Source organism: Bubalus bubalis, chromosome 19, assembly GCF_019923935.1.
Source record: "Bubalus bubalis isolate 160015118507 breed Murrah chromosome 19, NDDB_SH_1, whole genome shotgun sequence".
Taxonomy (NCBI): Eukaryota; Metazoa; Chordata; class Mammalia; order Artiodactyla; family Bovidae; genus Bubalus; species Bubalus bubalis.
This window is the reverse complement of record NC_059175.1, coordinates 66,916,689-66,935,826: the sequence shown is the minus strand read 5'-3', so window position 1 is coordinate 66,935,826 and position 19,138 is coordinate 66,916,689. Positions and strand designations below refer to the sequence as shown.

The window sequence follows — 19,138 nt, the reverse complement described above, 5'->3', positions numbered from 1 at the left end:
ATGAGTCAGCTCACCAGAAGGTACTTCTTGTGTCCAGGGGTGGGGCTGGGGCTGGGGGTGGTGGTGGGGTGGGGGTGGGAACTGGTATAGAAGTCAGGATTCTCACATGTTTGAGGTCATCTTGTCTACTCCCAAAGGAGGGATCCACTTGCACCCACTTCAATTTTTGACTCTTTGGAGACCCGCATGGACTGTAGCTCTCTGGGCTCCTCTATCCATGGAATTTTCCAGGCAAGAATACTGGAGTGGGTAGCCATTTCTTACCCACTGGAGTGGGGAACCTCCCTTTCCAGGGATCAAACCCAGGTCTCCTGCATTGCAGGCAGATTCCTTACTGTCGGAGCCACCAGGGAAGCCTTTATTTTCCAAAGTCAGGGCAGCTCTGGGGCTGTTCGGGATTTCCGGCAGTCCGGCCACAGTAGACAGCCCAGCCATCTCTGTGGCCTCTGACACTTCAGAGGAGGCTCCCAGGGCTCTAAAGCCATCAGGACACCTCAAGATTCTTCTGGAAGAGTTCACGTTTCCTGGGTTCATTTTTCACTTCACTAGGGAAACCCCACACCCCTAATGCAGACCAGCTCTACCTGTTCACTAAGTAAAGAACAGATTCTTCTGCTTTTGGGAGGTCCAGACTGTCCTGGTGCTCACGGAGATGGGCAAGAGACTGACATGGATTTCCTTAGGAGCTACACTGGGGCAGCAGCAGTCCAGTCACCCGCCAGCATCCAGCAGCACCCAGGATGCTACTCTAGAGTCTCCATGGACCAAGGTCCCCTCTGGCATTTCTCAGAAAAGTCGCACAGCCTCGTTATCCTACCCCGGAACGTGGCCAGAGGAACCGTCCCCACTGGGACTAGCTGAGCGTGTATGGAAACACCGGATCCAGTCTCACTGAGCCCACAGAATCTCACATCCCACATCACCCTAGTTCAGTTGAAGGGCACTAGCTTTGACCTAATGCCTAAATTCTTGGCAGAATTGAGGCAGCAAAATTGCTCCCCAAGGGGAAAAGTTGATTGTTGGAGGAAATCTTATATATTGCAGTGACTTGGGGCCTTTTAAAGCTGAAGGCTGTTTAACAAAAATCTGTCCCTTAACTTTTAATGCATCTCGTCAAATTAAATTAGAATTTTCTCCTTAGTGAAATGATACTGAAAACAAGTTCAGAAACACTGACCCAAGACTTTTGATTAAAGTTGACCAAAATGTTCATCAAAATTAAAAACTATGCATATCAAAGGAGCACTCAAGGAAGTAAAAGCACAATCCAGAGAAGGGGGGAAATGTTTGCAAATCATGGATCTGGTATGAATCTTGTATCTAAAATACAAGGAGACCCAGGGATATTATGAGTCCATTTCCAGATCACTGCAACAAGGTGAATATAGAGATAAGGTGAGGTACACAAGTTAACTCACCTTATGGAAATAAGGTGAGGTACACGGCTGCCCAGTGCATACAATATTCATTGTGTGAAGATTCAACGGAGGGACTGATGCTGAAGCTGAAGCTCCAATACTCTGGCCACTTGATGTGAAAAGTCGACTTGTTGGAAAAGACCCTGATGCTGGGAAAGATTAAAGGCAAAAGAAGAAGGAGGCAGCAGAGGATAAGATGGTTAGCTAACATCACCAACTCAATGGGCATGAATTTGAGTGAACTCCAGGAGACAGTGAAGGACAGGGAAGCCTGGCATGCTATCGTCCATGGGGTCGCAGAGGCAGGTGCAACTCAGCAACTGAATATAGTGAACATAAAAACTATATTTACATTATGGTTTAAGTGTACAGTAGCATTATGTCTAAAAATAATTTATAGGCCTTAATCAAAAAATACTTTATTGGAACTTCCTGGTGGCCCAGTGGTTAAGACTCTGAGCTCCCAATTCAGCGTACCTGGGTTTGATCCCTGGTTCGGGAACTAGGTCCTGCATGCCACAGTTAAAGACCCTTATGCGGCAGCTAAGACTCAGTGCAGCCAAATGAGTTTAAAAAAAAAAAAAAAACCCTTTATTGCTAAAAAAATGTTAAATATCCTCTAACAACATGGGGTTGCCACTACCTTCAATATGTAAAAACCACAATATCTGTGAAGCACAATAAAGTGAGATCTGCCTGCATACAAAGGCGTTTTAAAACTCCACATTAAAAAAGATAAATAGTCCAATTAAAATATGGGCAAAGAATTTGAATAGATATTTTCGCAGAGAACATATACAACTACATAAAAAGATGTTCAACATCGTTAGTAGTCACCACAGGGACATACCACTTCACACGCACTCAGGCTGGCTTTAATCTGAAAAGGAGAAAATCACGAGTTGGCAAGGATATGGAAAAACAGGAATCCTCATCATTTCTGCCAAGAGTGTAAAACAATGAGCCCACTGTGGAAAGCACTTGACAGGCCTTCTAAAATTTAACATAAAATTACCATATCACCCAGCAAATCCATTCCTAGGCAAATACGTAAAACAACTGAAAACACATGTTCACACAAAACTTGGATACATAAATTCAAAGTAATACTACTTACAACAAACAAACCACGGCAAGGAGTGGAGACAACCCACATGCCCATCAGTGGATTGCGTGGATAAACACAAAACATTCCGGAATATGTAGAACATTCCGTAAGATGGAATATTATTCAACCATAAAAAGAAATGAAGGCTTGAAGCTCACAAATGTGCTAAATGAAAGGTGCCGGACACAAAAGGTGATACGTTGTATGACTGCATGTGTGTTAATATGAAATGCCCAGAACAGGTGGAGCTGTAGCCTCAGTGAGGGGCTGCCAGGCGCCGGGGGAGGGCTGACTGCTGGGGCACAGGGTCTCCTTTTGGAGCGGTGAAAGCGTTCTGGGCTTGAATGGGGTTCTGTTTGCACACCATCTACTGAAAACCACTAGAATGTGCTGAATTTCACGACAGGAGGGCTGTGTGCTCAGTCGCTCAGTCGTGTCCGACTCTTTGCAGCCCCTGGACTGCAGCCCGCCGGGCTCCTCTGTCCATGGGATTCTCCAGGCAAGAATACTGGAGTGGGCTGCCATTTCCTCCTCCAGGGGACCTTCCCGACCCAGGGATCAAACCCACGTCTCTTGCAATTCCTTCATTGACAGATTCTTTACCACATCTGGGAAGTCCATGTGACTTATATGCTATTTTTTTTTAAAAATTGGCCAAAGTGTTTTTCCCGGACAAACCTGTAAGATGCAGGTTTACATCCTATTTAAGACGTGGAGGTTAAAGTGGGGCCATGATCTTTTGATCTCAGTTCTTGGGCTGATGTCAAGAAGAGATGTCAGCCTGGTTATAGCATCCCCAGGCCACCGCTCCCAGATGCCACGCCCTCCTAGACCTTGCAAATTTTTCTTTTTTCCCCAAGTGGTTGGCCATTTATCTTTTTAAAAAACCAGAAAACCCGGTTATCTTATTTTCTTCCCTGTCCATCATTTTCCTTAACAGAACAAGCTACAAAAATATCTGGGGAAGGGGGTTATATTATCTTTGTAGACTGACATATTTGAGGAGGACCTATGAATAATAACCAGGATTCAGAAGCTCCGAGGTTTACTCCTGAATCAGGCAGAGAGCACAGGACAACAGAAGAAGGAATTTTGTTGACAACAACCGTAATACGACCTTGACTATGACGGTGCAGTGGTTACGATTTTGTTCGTGATGGGATATTCCTTGCCAAACACCAGACAGGCTAAAATCACCCATCTGCTTACAAACTGGAGGAACCAGTGCAAACAGTCAGCTGAAGAGTGGGGATCAGAATGGGTGAGGCTTCTCTGGAGGTGAGACTCTGACATCAGCGGCTCCTCGCCCGGGCCACCCTCCCTCACTTTGAGCCTGGTCTTTCATCTAAGAGGGCGGAGGGGATGCCCAGCTTTTTCAGTTCTTCCATCTGGTCCCCGATCTGGTGCATCTGCAGGAGAGTGTCAGAGCCCCCCACGAACTCGCCGTGGAGGTACACCTGCGGGATGGTGGGCCGGTTGGAGTAGTCTTCAATGCCTCGAAGGAGCTGGGGCTCATCCAGCACATTGTAGGCTGAGTAGTCGCAGGATCTGCAGCAATGCGTTGCTGAAGCCGCACTGGGGCTGCTCCAGTGTCCCCTTGAGGAAGACCACCACCTTGGCCTTCTTCACCAATGCGCCCAGGTGCTCCAACCAGCTGCATGCTAGGGCTCTGCAGGCTGCCGCCCAATCCCTGGCCGCTGGCTGGAGCCCTGGACCACCAGGGACCTGGGCCCAGCCCACAGCTGCAACTTTTCCATGGAAACAAAAAAAATGATCTCCAGTGAAAGAAACGTTTGGCCAGGTAGGGTGTCATTTGTATCATCTAATTGCACAAAGCTCAGTGATTAAGCCACTGATTGCTCCCATTAGGCAAGCATGATGATGCCTGGTAACTGCTGGGAAGATTAATCATTGCCCGATTCTGGTGATACTCATGATGAATACCTATGAAATCAGAGAAGAGATGAACTCAGATTTATATGAGGATTTGGCACAGAAACCAAGCAGTGGCTCTATTTACTCTCTGCCCATCTTAGCAAAGGTTCAATAAGTGGAGTTTCATCTTCCATTATATTGCTCTGAGACAAGAAGTATTAATATAAGACAAGTACCATCACAGACTGATAGCCATCGAGAATCCGGGAGGAATTCTCTGCTAATAACAATCTCTGAAGCAGACTTTGCGGCATTACACGAACTGAATTTATAGCCTCTGCTCTCAAAAGATTAGAGAGGGATTATTCCTAATATAGTCAGTAGCCATCCCCTCTAGAATCAGAGAACTCCATGCTCTCTACTTCAAAAGAGATTCTGAGAATGGGTCTACGAATGCGTTTTTTTGTTTGTTTGTTTGTTTGTTTGTTTGTTTTTTAAGTAGAATCAAAGTCTTGGCTTGTTTTTAGTTGGGCTGCTGGCATTATTACAGAATTACTTGGAAGCCTGTGCCGGGGGTGGGTCTGGCTGGTGGCAACAAGGTGGGTGAGTTGAACTGGCCCTGGTCATGGAAGTGGGGCAGGAAGGAGGCAGAAACACAGGTGAGAATCTCAAGGTAGCGGGGAGGCTTCATCTGGAATGGGAGGGGAGGTCTGGACTCCCGCCCGCCAGCCCAGCCCCCTGGCCCCATGCCCCCAACAGCTGGGTCAGCCCTGGGGGCTCTGGGTCAGCCCTGGAGGCTCTGGGTCAGCCATCCCTGAGACCCGGCACGCTGAGAAGAGTGCAGCCCCTGACCATCAGGGGACGCTCTGCCCTCCTGCTCAGCACAGCCAGTTCCGCAGGGCGTCTTCGTGGGGGACGGCTCCCACTGACTGGCCTTAGTCCTAAAACCTCCAGGCATGATAATCTGCAGGGTCCACTCTGAGAGCCATCTCCAGGCTTCATCATTCTACTCCTGGGAATTCACTCCGCCTGCGCCCAGCAGTCCGTGTCCCCCCGCCCGCCCCCATGCCACGTGCCATCTCCCACTCCCCATCCGGTTGCCCACCCCGCCCTTCCCTGTCAACTCAGCCCCTTTGTTCCAGCCTCACTTGAGAGAGGGGACAGCTGGCCACCCTCCTCAGCATAACAGCCCCTTTGATTCTTGAAAACGGTTATTACATCACTTGACTAAATCATCCTTTTCCCTCTTCTCCAATTCACAGTTTTGCAAGCCCCGAAGCACTGTCACTGCTCTCTGCAGGATCCCCCCAACCCCCCGTCACCCCTGCACGCAATTTGCAGACTCTCTGGTGGGACGCCTCTATTTATTGGTCTCTCATTATGGGAATGAGCGTAGTGATTTAGCAGAGGCCTTTCTATCTGCGTTTTAATACTGATTTGTCACTAATTCCCCTTGTCGCTTCCCTTTTAGCTTCCCAGCAGACACCCCCTCGCCACTAGCGAGCTGGCTCCTCCTGCTAATTAATCTGCACCAGCCCCCTCCCGCCCATCTGACTCTTGGCCTGAGTGAGAGATGCTGGTGGGGTCCCTGCAGAGGCAACAGCAGCTGCTGGCGCACCCAGGGGAGCCTGCCAGCTGCCACACTGAGACCTGGTGGCAAAACAATAGTTCAACGTGGCAGGACACCCTCAGCTTCAAGCCCTTCCCCCCAGATCTCCTAAAAATGAGAAGGGAAGTAAAACGCCAGCAAGAACTATCCCCTCATATTTCAAAAGTAGTTTAAAAAGAATGATGGATTTACAAGAGTTATAAGGGTTGGAAAAAAAAGTCTAGATTCTCTGGGCAATCATTTGCATGATTTCTCCTGTTATTACCGTGAGAGTGTCATCGACTCTCAGATCCACTCGCCCCAAGAGGACCACCTGAGGTGCTGCCTAGCTGATTCCCTTCATGATGCACCAAGGCCCACAGCCTCTCTCCAAGCATCCTGCATCTTGTTCAAGATGCCTTCCGTCACCTTCCATCATGCATTCCTTGCAAAACACACAAGGAACCTCTTTGCAGTCAGTGTATGTTGATATCCTGCCTCACGGACCAATGTTTTCTCCAGTGATGAACTGTTCTATTTCAGGCTCAGTGACGTTTTTCCTGAAATTTATCTAATTTCTGTAATGACACGAAGTGTGTATCTTTAGATAGCCCACACTCTACAGTCTACACAAGCACCTTCCCCACCCTTTCTTCATTTCCTTAACACCCAAGAAAAGCTGCAACTTAGTCAGTTCTGCTGACATCCATTTTTCCAAAGCCTTGAGCGTGGCAGGTCATTCCTTTTGTGAAGTCTTCTGCTCAGGGCTTTCCAACTTATTCAGATGTGGTCGGCAGAGTAAGACAACCATTGTTCACAAGAACATAGCCAGGTATTAATAGGAAGGTCTGCTCGTGAGGGGTGGTTAATTTGGGTTGGTTTTTTTGCATTCTTTTGCTTTGCTAAAACTAAAGTCATTGGCAATAAACTGGCCTTGGGTGAGATGCAGTCTTTGCACGGAAGGCTATAGAGTGTAACTGACCCAATAAGGGAGGGTCCTGGATGGCCCCCACTCCAGCCAATTAATTAGCTGGCATCCAGCCTCGCTTTGTCTCACAGGCTGGAAAAGGCGTTATAATTAGATTTTCCTGTCCTTACTGCAAAATAAGGGTCGGCTGTCTTGCACGCCCGATCACAGCTGCCCCACGCTTACTGCGGGTTTAATCCATGTGCTGAGAAATTACACGGGAATCAAACGCACACTGGCATCAGAAAACAACTCCAGATTGCCCTCAATGGTCAAATTTCATCTGAAAATAAGTGCTGATTTACATGAATTTACATCTAAAATGCAAATCACAGTGTTCCCCAGAGACAGCAGAAGGAAAGTTTGAAGGCAGCTAGCTTCTCCTTTATCTCAAAAGCAGAAGTCCTGTCGGTCTTTAGATTGGAAACCCCCAAACAGGTTTCCATCAGCAGCCCCACATGCAAAATAAAAACCACCAGATTACATGAACACAGGCCCCTTTATGCTCCTGCGGCAATTCTGAAGCATGAGCTTCCATCTGCGCTTGATTTACTGCAGGCGGTTGCTCCACCGCCTGTTAGCAACATGGGATATAGAGGCATTGCTGGGGGAATGGGGATGCTTCTGTTTCAAAGCAAACCTTGGCTAGGGGGCAAGTGGTGGGGCTTCCCTGGTGGCTCAGAGGTAAAGAATCCACCTGCAATGCAGTAGACCTGCGTTCCGACCTTGGGTCGGGAAGATCCCCTGGAGAAGGGAACGGCTACCCACTCCAGTATTCTTGCCTGGAGAATTCCATGGGCAGAGGAGCCTGGAGGGCTACAGTCCATGGGGTCGCAAAGAGTCAGACACGACTGAAGTGACTTAGCACAGCACAGCACACAGGGGGCCAGTGGAAACAGTTGGCCATGTCATCCGTCACTCCTGGGAGTGGATCAGGAGAAGTCAGTTTGGGTGTTGAGTTCAACATTCACCCAGCAGCCTAGGAACAGGTTCCTGTGTCTGGAATGAGACATGACATTCAAGGTAAGGGGCAGGCATGGGTGCAAACATACATGTGCGTGCACTGCACTCGAGTGTGAATATGTAAGAATGTGAGTGTGTATGTGCATGCAAGTAGGTGTGCACAAGCACTTCTGGTCAAAGTCCTCTGTATGTTAAGAGATGTTGAACTTATGGCAAGTGAAAAGAAAATCTAGTTGTAAAATGTTTTTTGTTAAAGAAAATAACCCATGTCTATGACGTGTTGCAAGTTGGATTCTGCACGCCCTGCCTGAGAGCCACTAATCCAGGCTCTCCAGGTGAGGAACTCGGGGTCATTAGAGAATTCAGCCGGGCCTTACTGGACAATACAGGAGGCAGAAAGCAAGCATGGCATGATGACTGTATTATTCCAGTAGACATGGGAAGAGATGGGGGAGGCCTGATTAATAAGGCACCGTTTCTTCTTCAATATAGATTTACTATTTAGACTGAAAATCAATACCTGACCTTGAAAGATTGTGTGTGGGCTTGTTCTTAGTGGCTGAAGAGTTACAAACAGACAAGCATGAAGATGCAGCTCAGACTGACGGTCTTGGTGAATTTAAAGGGCGCTGGTGCCCGTGAGGGAGGGAACCTCTCCCCTCTCCCCTCTCGCCCCCCGTCCCCACGGAGACACAAGCATCGAGAAGCGGTGTCCTCTATTAGGCTGGGGTCCCAGCAATGGGCACTGTCCTGCAGACCCACCAGGAGCTGCAGGAACAGACGGCTGTCTTGTCAAGTTGTCCCTCTCTGGAAGGAGTCTGCTGGGGTGTCGGGGTCTCCTGGGCTGTGACACCAAGAGTTCATCCTGCTTTGCCCAGATTTCAGAGACAGCTGCCCTCTGGGAGCAGAAGAAATCCGACGTTTGGAACACACGTGCACAGAACAAAGATGAGATGACTTGCAGCAAAATGTACTTTTTTATGAGTCATGGCATTCCACAACTTTCTAGCTCAAGCTTCTGTTATTAAAAAAATAACGGCTTAAAAAACATCTATGTTCTGTGACTATGTGTGCATGCGTGCTAAGTCGCTTCAGTTGTGTCTGACTCTTTGAGACCCTTTGGGCCATAACCCGCCAGGCTCCTCTGTCCTTGGGATTCTCCAGGCAAGAATACTGGAGTGGGTTGCCATGCCCTCCTCCAGGGGATCTTCCCAACTCAGGGGCTGAACCCATGTCTCCTGCATTGCAGGCAGATTTTTTTTTACCATCTGAGCCACCAGGGAAGCCCTGGATTGTACTATTATCCTAATTTAAAGGACAGTCTTTTTCTCTTATTTTCCTATTCTTCCCCCTCCCCCCAACTATGGAAGCTCTCTCTCTCTTCCCACCTGAGGAATCAGGTTGCAACATTGCATTCAGAGTAAGGGAGTTGCAAGAACACAGAGAAAATATGCATCACTTGTTTACAGAAATAAAAACATACAGGTTTCTCTGCAGCTCACCTTCCCACCTCCATAGTACTTTGTAGAAATCTTCCCAACCCATCGATGTACCTGCTACTGAATTTAGTAACCACATACTAACTTATGCAGTGCATACATCAGGAATTATTCAACCATTCAGCAATTCCCCTACCAATGGGCAATTCGATGCTGATCAGATTTGCCACCTCAAAATAATACATTTGTCCATATGTGCCTGAAAAGTCCTGTGTTCACATCTGGGAAATGGGTTCCCAGGTGACAGACACCAGTTAGTGAACTGTAACAGCCCTCAACAAAGGAGGGTGCACCTCATGGCCCATCAGAAAGGCCCCTTCTCACACTCTCTACACCTGCCCCAGCAGTGGGTCCCTGGTGCTTTGTGGGTTTGGATGTCAGATGTGGGTAAAGTGGCAGTTGCTTTCTAAGCTAATTTGCATTCCCCTGAGGTTGGTGAATTTGATCTCTTCATAGGCTTATAAATCATTTTGCTTTGCTCTCCTCTGGATTTGTGATTCAGATCTTCACCCATTTGTCTTTGGAGCTGTTTGATTTATAAAGCCCATCATGCTATTTTAGGATTTCCCCAGTGGCTCAATGGTAAAGAATCCGCCTGCCAATGCAGAAGATGCACGAGACGCAGGTTGGATCCCTCGGTCGGGAAGATCCTTTGGAAGAGGAAATGGCAACCCACTCCAGGATTCTCGCCTGGAGAATCCCATGGACAGAGGAGCCTGGCAGGCTACGGTTCATAGGGTCGAAAAGAATCGGACACGACTGTGCACATACACACGTCCAAACACTGAGGCTCAGCTGGGAGGGTGTGCATCTCAGCTCTGCGTCTGGAGGACTGTGCTGCCCGCTCTTACTTCAGCTTCCTCACATTTATGCTGCAGATAGAAATTCTATCTCACAGGGATACAGAAAGCCATGTTAGGAAGATACAAATATTTATAACCCAGATGTTGGTTAACTCAAACTAATCTCTATTCAGTGTACAATATCACAGGATTTACAAACTTCTCAAAAATTTTATATTATAAAAATGTGTACTTATTTTCTATTGTATTTTTTTAAAATTTTTACTAGAGTATAGTTGATTTACAATGTTGTTAGTTTTGGGGTACAGCAAAGTGATTCTGTTATACATACATATTCTTTCTCGGATTCTCTTCCATTACAGTTTGTTTGTAAGATATTGAATATAGCTCCCTATGCTACACAGTAGGTCCTGTTGTTTATCTATTTTATTTATAGTGTGTATATCTGTACAGAGAAAGACAAATATCATATGATAGCACTTATTTGTGGAATCTAAAAAAAAAAAAAAGTGATTCAGATCCAGTGAATTTATTTACAAAGCAGAAAAGATTCACAGGCATAGAAAACAATCTTTTAGTTACTGAAGGGGAAAGAGTAGGTAGAGATAAATTTAATATGTGTCTTTATTTTTAATTTTAAGGCTTCCGTTTTTCCTGACTCGGTTAGGGAAGTTCCCATCTTCTTTCCGTCTGTGACACAGCTGTCCCAGAGGGTCACAGACTTTTTAACCCCAGAAATACAGTTTTATCCTTTTCAGGTTGGAGGTCCCTCCAGTTCCTGCCTGCTTCTGCTTCCACCTAGAAATGGGTTTGGGGTTTTGTCGTAAGCTGATCAGTCCCCTGTGGTTGGGCTGGTGGAACCCTGTGCCATCTCTTTGTAACCAGGGTCCTGATGACAGAGTCAGTTACTAGGTAGGTTGATAAGAAGTCCAGGGTTCCCTACTAGGAGAAAGCGGTCTGAGACTCTCAAGGAGGAGAAAAGGACAAACTTTTTTTTTCTTTTTTTCTACTGGGTCTGGTCAGACCTTTCTACTGTTAGTTCTCATCTTGTTAATTTAAGTTGTATGTTGTGGGAGTGGGTCTGGGAAAAGTATGTAATGCCCTGGTAAGACTAGTGAGTGGGGACACTCTCCCTCTTCTCATGTCTATGTCAGAAGCTTTCCCTGTCCCTTTTCACTTTAATAAAACCCTGCTACACAAAAGCTCTGGAGTGATCAAGCCTGGTCCTTGGTCCCGAAGCTAAAGCTTCTTCTTCGGAGATCGCGACTCCAACACCATCACCATAAGCGATCACTGGGAGAGGCTGAAACCCTAAGATCCTCAGGCAGCACTGCACACAATTCAGTAACTCCCTCCCACAGGGCAGGCGGCTTTGGTGTATAAAGGGTATGCGATTGAAATTAATTTAGAGGATAACTTTATTTCTTAAATGCTCAGTGGTGAAGAACTCACCTGCAAATGCGGGATTGGAGTTCATCCTGGAGTAGGAAGTGGCTACCTACCCACTCCAGCATTCTTGCCTGGAGAATTCCGTGGACAGAGGAGCCTGGTGGGGTACAGTCTGTGAGGTCGCACAGAGTCGGACATGACTTACCAACAGAGCACACACACACCAACGGTTTAAAGTTTTACTATTAAATAAGTGGCTGATGTCTTAGTTTTCAAGCATTTAAATAGAAATTTGCATTTTATTTTGAAAAGTGCTTTCCAATTGTTATTATTCTTTCTGGTATTTTATGAGATTAAAGAGTGAGAATCCCCCTTTTGCCATAAAATATATTAGAAACTAGATTAGTTTTATCAACAATTCGTCCTTTGGCAATGACTTTGTCATGTGCTTCCTTGGGCATCTTTCTGGCTGCAACTCATGCTTTGATTAGTATCGATTTCTGACTAATTATTCTACTTTCTAATTAACTGCTTTGGTAAGTTAAAACAAATTAATGGAGTTTCTTTGTATTCAATTGCTGAATTATTGTCTTCACTGAGACTGCAAATCATTTGGGCTTCCCTGGTGGCTCAAATGATAAAAAAATCTGCCTGGAATGCAGGAGACCCAGGTTCAATCCCTGGTTCAGGAAGATCCCCTGGAAAAGCAAATGTCTACCCACTCCAGTATTCTGGCCTGGAGAATTCCATGGTCAGAGGAGCCTGGTGGGCTACACTCCATGGGGTAGCAAAGAGCTGGAGACGACTGAGCGACTAACACTTTACTTTCACTTTGGCAGGTATACATCATTATGCTTTTTATTGCCAATGACTCAATAAATTAATGGTTTAATTGATTAATTAATGACAGTCATCAATATTGGCTTCACAGTCCAAAAATGAGTGGAGAACACATCTTCCCATCTCACTGGCTTTCATCATATTCTCTTCCACACTCAGAGTGGGAAAAAAATACCCTTTTCCAAAACAAAAGCTGCTTATCAGTCATTCTACCAGTGCCGCAGAGTCTGTTCTTTTGAGACTGGAGTACATGTCTGCAGTCTGTACCTGTTTGGTATTTAATTCTTCATGACTTCAGAAGATAGATGGAATTTGCCATCAAGACCAGAGTCTGGGATTTTACTATCCTCACGGCACTCAAGTGGAGACTTAAACGATGTGTTGGTCCCTAACTGGAACACTGCTAGAGCTTTGGACCATCTTGTGTTGACGACTCTTGCCACTCCAACGCCCTTTTGGGTCATGGTCTTCCAGGTTCAAAACCTTGAACAATTCTGCTTTGGGGTCACACGGATCCCAAACCATTAAGTCAGACGTGTGAGTGCTTTAGCCACTTTACCTCCACCCATCTTTCCAATCCCATCTACTCTACTTGGTGTGTTTTGTACCCAGGGCTCCAGAACCCCCAGCTAACTTGTTTCTCTGTTTCCCCTGTCCCCAGGGCTGACACCCTGCTCTGGTCCCATCGCTTCACTCTGAGTGGACTTTTCACATCTCTCCACGTCCGGTCTCCGTCCGCCTCTCCAGGATGCACCCCCTCCACTAGCTCTGTCTCCACAGTTGCTCAGGGCATGTGCATGCTGTGTGCTAAGTCGCTTCAGTTCTGTCTGACTCTGTGCAATCCTATGGACTGTAGCCCACCAGACTCCTCTGTCTGTGGGATTCTCCAGGCAAAAATACTGGAGTGAGTTGCCATTTCCTCCTCCACGGGATCTTCCTAACACCACGACTGCACCCATGTCTCTTACGTCTCCTGCATTGACAGGCGTGTTCTTCACAACTAGTGCCCCCTGAGAAGCCTGCACTCAGGGTATGGGACATGAAAAAATAGTTCTCAGGGTCCTGGGCCCATCTCAGAAGCTGGCCCTTATTAGGCCTTTCCAAGGAAATTCTTCTCCAGCTTCGAGGCCCCCAGATCTCCTCTGGGAGACAGCATATGAGTCATGCTTGCATCATAACACACCAGGCTACAGTGAACAGCCATGCCACTCCTGGGATGGTAGCAGCTGGCAGCTCTCAGCAGGGTCTACCTTTGCAACTTGCTTTTGACTGAAAAAAGACACCTTGTTCAGAGTCATGTCTCACTCCAGGGATGGCCCATGAACAATGACTGGGCAGTGAAGCAGGACCAAGGCCTAGCCCTCTCCTCCAAACGTTTGTTGCTGTTCAGTCACTAAGTTGTGTCCAACTCTGCAACCCCATGGACTGCAGCATGCCAGGCTTCCCTGTCCTTCACCATCTCCTGGAGCTTGCTCAAACTCATGTCCATTGAGTCAGTGATGCCATCCAACCATCTCATCCTCTGTCGTCCCCTTCTCCTCCTGCCTTCAGTCTTTCCCAGCATCAGGGTCTTTTCCAATGAGTTGGCTCTTTGCATCAGGTGGCCAAAGTATTGGAGCTTTAGCTTCAGCGTCAGTCCTTCCAGTGAATATTCCAGATTGATTTCCTTTAGGATTGACTGGTTTGATCTCCTTGCTGTCCAAGGGACCCTCAGACATCAATTCTTTGGTGCTCAACCTTCTTTATGGTTCAACTGTCACACTCATACATGACTAATGGAAAAACCATAGCTTTGACTATATGGACTTTTATTGGCAAAGTAACTTCTCTGCTTTTTAATATGCTGTCTACATTTTTCATAGCTTTTCTTTCAAGGAGCAAGCATCTTTTCATTCCATGGCTGCAGACAGCATCCGCTGTGATATGAGACCAAAGAAAAGGACCTTCTCTGCTCCAGACCTGCCCCCAGGATCCACTGAGGCCTGTGTTTTGACTGCATAACTCTCCAGCAACCCATTCTGCCCAATCCTTCAGCCTTCCTCCCCTTCAGATGTGGGTCCCCAAAGGGCTTCCCAATCAGCTGTCCGCACACACAGCTCCATCTCAGAGGTGCTTCCTAGGGAACAATTCAGGACACAAGACTCCGGGCAGAACTTGAGGTCACAGAACATCTCAAGGTCAACCTTTTATCCTGCAGAACAATGACTGCTTTCAATATTGGAAGATCCTATCACTGTCTGTCAAACTGAATGGCTCATTATATAATGAACAAAGATGAAAAGTAGTTCATCTTTAGGGAGCAGTTGTAGACTGTGCTCCCTCTTCTCACAGATAAACCAAGAAGCATCAGAGAAATGATAGAAAGATCCAGTGATTTTAAGCAGTTTTTCCAGTTCTCACATATGGCACTCAGAGAGTTTATAACAATTACTAATGTCATCATAAAGCAAGACAGCTTCTTCAAAACACACAGTTAAGAGTTGGACCATAAAGAAGGCTGAGAGACAAAGAATTGATGCTTTTGAACTGCGGTGTTGGAAAAGACTCTTGAAAGTCCCTTGGACAGCAAGGAGATCAAACCAGTGAATCCTAAAGGAAATCAACCCTGAATATTCATTGGAAGGACTGATGCTGAAGCTGAAACTCCAAAACTTTGGCCACCTGATATGAAGAGCCGACTCATTGGAAAAGACCCTGATGCTGGGAAAGATTGAAGGCGGGAAGAGAAGGGGACGACAGAGGATGAGATGGTTGGATGGCATTACTCAATGGACATGAGTTTGAGCAAACTCCAGGAGATAGAGAAGGACAGGGAAGCCTGGCATGCTGCAGTCCATGGGGTCACAGAGTCAGACCTGACTGAGTGACTGAACAAGACAACAAAGCCAGATTCCTCATTAAGAAATAAAGCTCGTGCACTGACTACCAGGTGTTTATCTGGTTTTCCAATTTTGTGTGTGACAAATAGGCTTTCTGCAGAAGTTCATTCTTATTTCATCCGGAGAGGCAGGGCTGGACTGGATTGCAGCTTTAACCAAGGCTGACTGCGCTCCATAGAGCAGGGGGGGAAACACTTGCTGGCTTCAGCCTCCTGTTGTGAAATATGATGTGTGCAGGATTGAAAAGTAGCTGTGAGATTCAGCCACATGGCCGTGCACCTGGGAGCTCAATGGTCCATGCTATAGATAGCTGTCGTCACACAAGGAAACTTGAAAGGACTCACAATCTGTAGAAGATGAGGAGGCGTTTAGATGAAACACCCATCACTCCACAGTGTCAGCTGCTCCAGGTGTCACAGTCTCCTTCTCCACCAAACACGCAGGTGGACACACTCAAGCAGCGTCCCTGCCACCGGCTGGACTCAGCGTGTTCTGTTGCAGTCATTTCCCAGCTGCCACACTGAGCAGTTTCCAAGGGCCAGGAGCTGTGCTGAGTGTTTTATGCACATCTACCTTGGCTCACTGAATCCTCACAAAAGCCCTGTAAGATTAGTGTAATTATCGCTATTCTGTGGATGAGAAAATTGGGTCTTAGAGATATCCAGTAATTGACTCAAGTCCCCACTGCCATTAGGTGGAGCAGGGGTGATGCCCGTGTGATACCTGAGTGCTCAGCTGCACTGCCTCATGGCTTATTAAGTTCCCTCCACCCCCAGAGCCCAGTGCCCAGCAAGAGAGTGCATTCCTCGTGCAGCAAAAGCATCACCTTGGTCATCTCCATAGTATCTCCTCCCTACCCAGCACCTAAAGCCCTGCAGTAAAGGAGCAGGGTAAAGGGTGTGTTGAAAGAATGAGGAAAGGAAGACAGCAGAGTGTCTTGGTATAGTTTTAAGCGAAAACTCCATGGTGGGGAAATATTATCAGTCACCTCCATGCGTGTGGACTGAGTCCCTTCAGTCGTGTCCAGCTCTTTGCGACCCTATGGACCGTAACCCACCAGGCTCCTCTGTCCATGGGATTCTCCAGGCAAGAATTCTGGAGTGGGTTGTCATGCCCTCCTGCAAGGGGTCTTCTCAACCCAGGGATTGAACCCCCATCTCTTAGGTCTCCTGCGTTGGCAGGTGGGTTCTTTACCACCAGTGCTCCCTGGGAAGCCCGTCAGCCACCTTTGGCCATAATAATACTGTATAACCAGCACAAAAAAAACCCTGACAATAAGCATTTACTTACCTTCATATACCTGTGGGTTGGTGGATTTCCAGCTGGGCTCCATGCATCTCTCATCCTCTTGCTGGGACCAGGGCTGACTCAGCATCTTCTTCCGCTGGTGAAGACAGACGGGTCAGGGAGGAAGCCCCAGAGCGCCTTCCTAGGCTTTGGCCACATCATGCCTGCCAGTGTTCCATTGGATGAGAGAAATGTCCAGGCGGGGCAGAGTAGAGCAGAGTGTAAGCCCCTCCAAATGACGCTCTCGCCTCCCGGGGGCCAGAGCTGCGTCCTCCTATGGCAGTTGCTGTTGCCTCCTCTCCCGCCCTGCAGAGCACCCCCAGAACCCTCCTGGGCCCCTGACACCCAGCATCTTTACCCACAGTGGAGTCAATCAGTCTCTTTACATGGAGTAGCGTGAGAAACACCCACCAGTTGCAAACGCAAAGTAAACGCATAAAATACTGGACGCATAAAATACGTTTTACTATTCATGGCTTTGGATTGTTCACGCTTCTGGTCCCCTTTATCCCTTTATCTATGTGATTAGTCAAGATCTGCTCTAGTTTTGAGTTAGCCCCTTGTCCCGTGTGAGGCCAGTTCTCATCCAAACACTTGGGCTGTGGTCATCCCTTCCAGAGCAAAACCCGTGTGGAGGAGACTTGTTTATAGGGTCATTTTTCCAGCATCGAAGGCTCCCTATTTTGGCAACTCTTTAAAATGTTAATAGTAGATACATGGTATATATAAAGTATTAATTAAAAAATCTTTAGACACATAGTAAAGAGATGACGATACTTGTGTAGATTTCTTGGCATAGTTACATTTATAAAGGTCTCAGTGTTCCAAGTTTACATTACAAGAATGTCTGTGAAAGAAAGTGAAAGTCATTCAGTCGTGTCTGACTCTTTGCGACCCCATGGACTATACAGTCTATGGGATTCTCCGGGCCAGAATACTGGAGTATGTACCCTTTCCCTTCTCCAAGGAATCTTCCCCAACCCAGGGATCGAACCAGGGTCTCCTGCTCTGCAGGCTTATTTTTTTTACCAGCTGAGCCACGAGGGATGCACCAAGCAAAGAAGAGAGGATGAAATGCACCGAGCCAACTTGCAGCCAAACCCATAGAGAGCAGTGTTGCAGCCTCCTGAGACTTTCCAGGTGTCACCTGGTCACACCAGGCGGTGCCAGTAAAACAAAGGGAGCCCATTGCTCGTAACACAAGGAGGCCACGAGTGAGAGCCCGACAGAGAGAAGCTAAGCCTCTGTCTTAAGAGGTCCCAGCTCAGGAGTCAGTGCAGCAGGGAAGCAGGAACGGCTGGCTGTGCACACATGGAGGCTTGCTGCCTTTGGGGCTCACAGGGCTTTGGGAGAAGCCAGAGGGCATCCCAGAGTGTCCCCCTGCTGCAGAGAGGCCAGGGCCCAGAGGTCCAGCCTGGCAGCAGCTCTGCCTAATCCACCTGGGAGCCATGTCCGTTCCCCCAGTCGGACCCAGATCCACTGGAGGGAAGGACAGATCACCTAGGACTGGGAGTGTCTGGGGAGCAACACAGAGCTATTGGGGTGCATCTGAAGCGGAGAGAAGGAAGCGGGTTACTGCAACCCCATGGTTGTCATTAGCAACATTCACCTTCCCATAACTTTCCTCGCCCTGAAATGGCATGAGTTGTGAGTTTTATTTTATTTGTGAGGCTTCATTACACACCATGTGCTTCCCTGGTGGCTCAGCTGGTAAAGAATCCACCTGCAATGCGGAAGACCTGGGTTCGATCCCTGGGTTGGGAAGATCACCTGGAGAAGTGAAAGGCTACCCACTCCAGTATTCTGACCTGGGGAATTCCATGGACGGTATAGTCCATGGGGTCACAAAGAGTCGGGCACAACTGAGCGACTTTCACTTTGGCTATTACACAGCATTGCACAACAGGAAATTGCTCCACCCCTCCCCCTTCCCATTCCACCCCTCTGGTCCTCTGAGGATCACACTCCAGTTTTGGGGGGTTTTCCTGAAGTCTCAGGTGGTAAAGAATCCACCACCAATGCAGGAGACCTAGGTTCTATCCCTGGGTCGGGAAGATTCCTTGGAGAAGGAAATGGCAACCCACTTCAGTATTCTTGTCTGGAGAATCCCATGGACAGAGGAGCCTGAAGGGTTGCAGTCCATGGGGCCGCAGAGTCAGACTTGGTTTTTCTCTGTTCTGTAACAATTAACCCTGGGGTCCCTAAGTCTCTGGGTAGAGAGATGGGAAGATCCAGGAAGAGAGTACAACCAGCTCAGACAGGGGAGGAAAAGCCGCCATGTCGCCCCAGAGGGCGAAGGAGCCTGGCTGTGCAGCAACTGAGGCTGTGGATGCAGGACGTGCCGACCTGGTGGATGCAGCTCTGACAGAGGGACATGCAATGCTGATGAGATAAATATGTGCAAAGCCACAGGTTGCTCCAACTGCCTGGAAGGGAAGAGAAGACTGACAAACAAAGGGGCTGAGTCAACAGCTCTGTTGACTGTACATTGACATTTCCCTTAACATAAAGGGCTAAGGTAA

At 47.5% G+C, this 19,138-nt stretch overlaps 1 pseudogene; it reads right to left on the bottom strand.

Moving 5' to 3' along the window:
• Positions 1-3,848: 3,848 nt before the first annotated feature.
• LOC102397905 lies at positions 3,849-18,895 on the bottom strand (annotated as a pseudogene).
• Between the last annotated feature and the right edge of the window lie 243 nt (positions 18,896-19,138).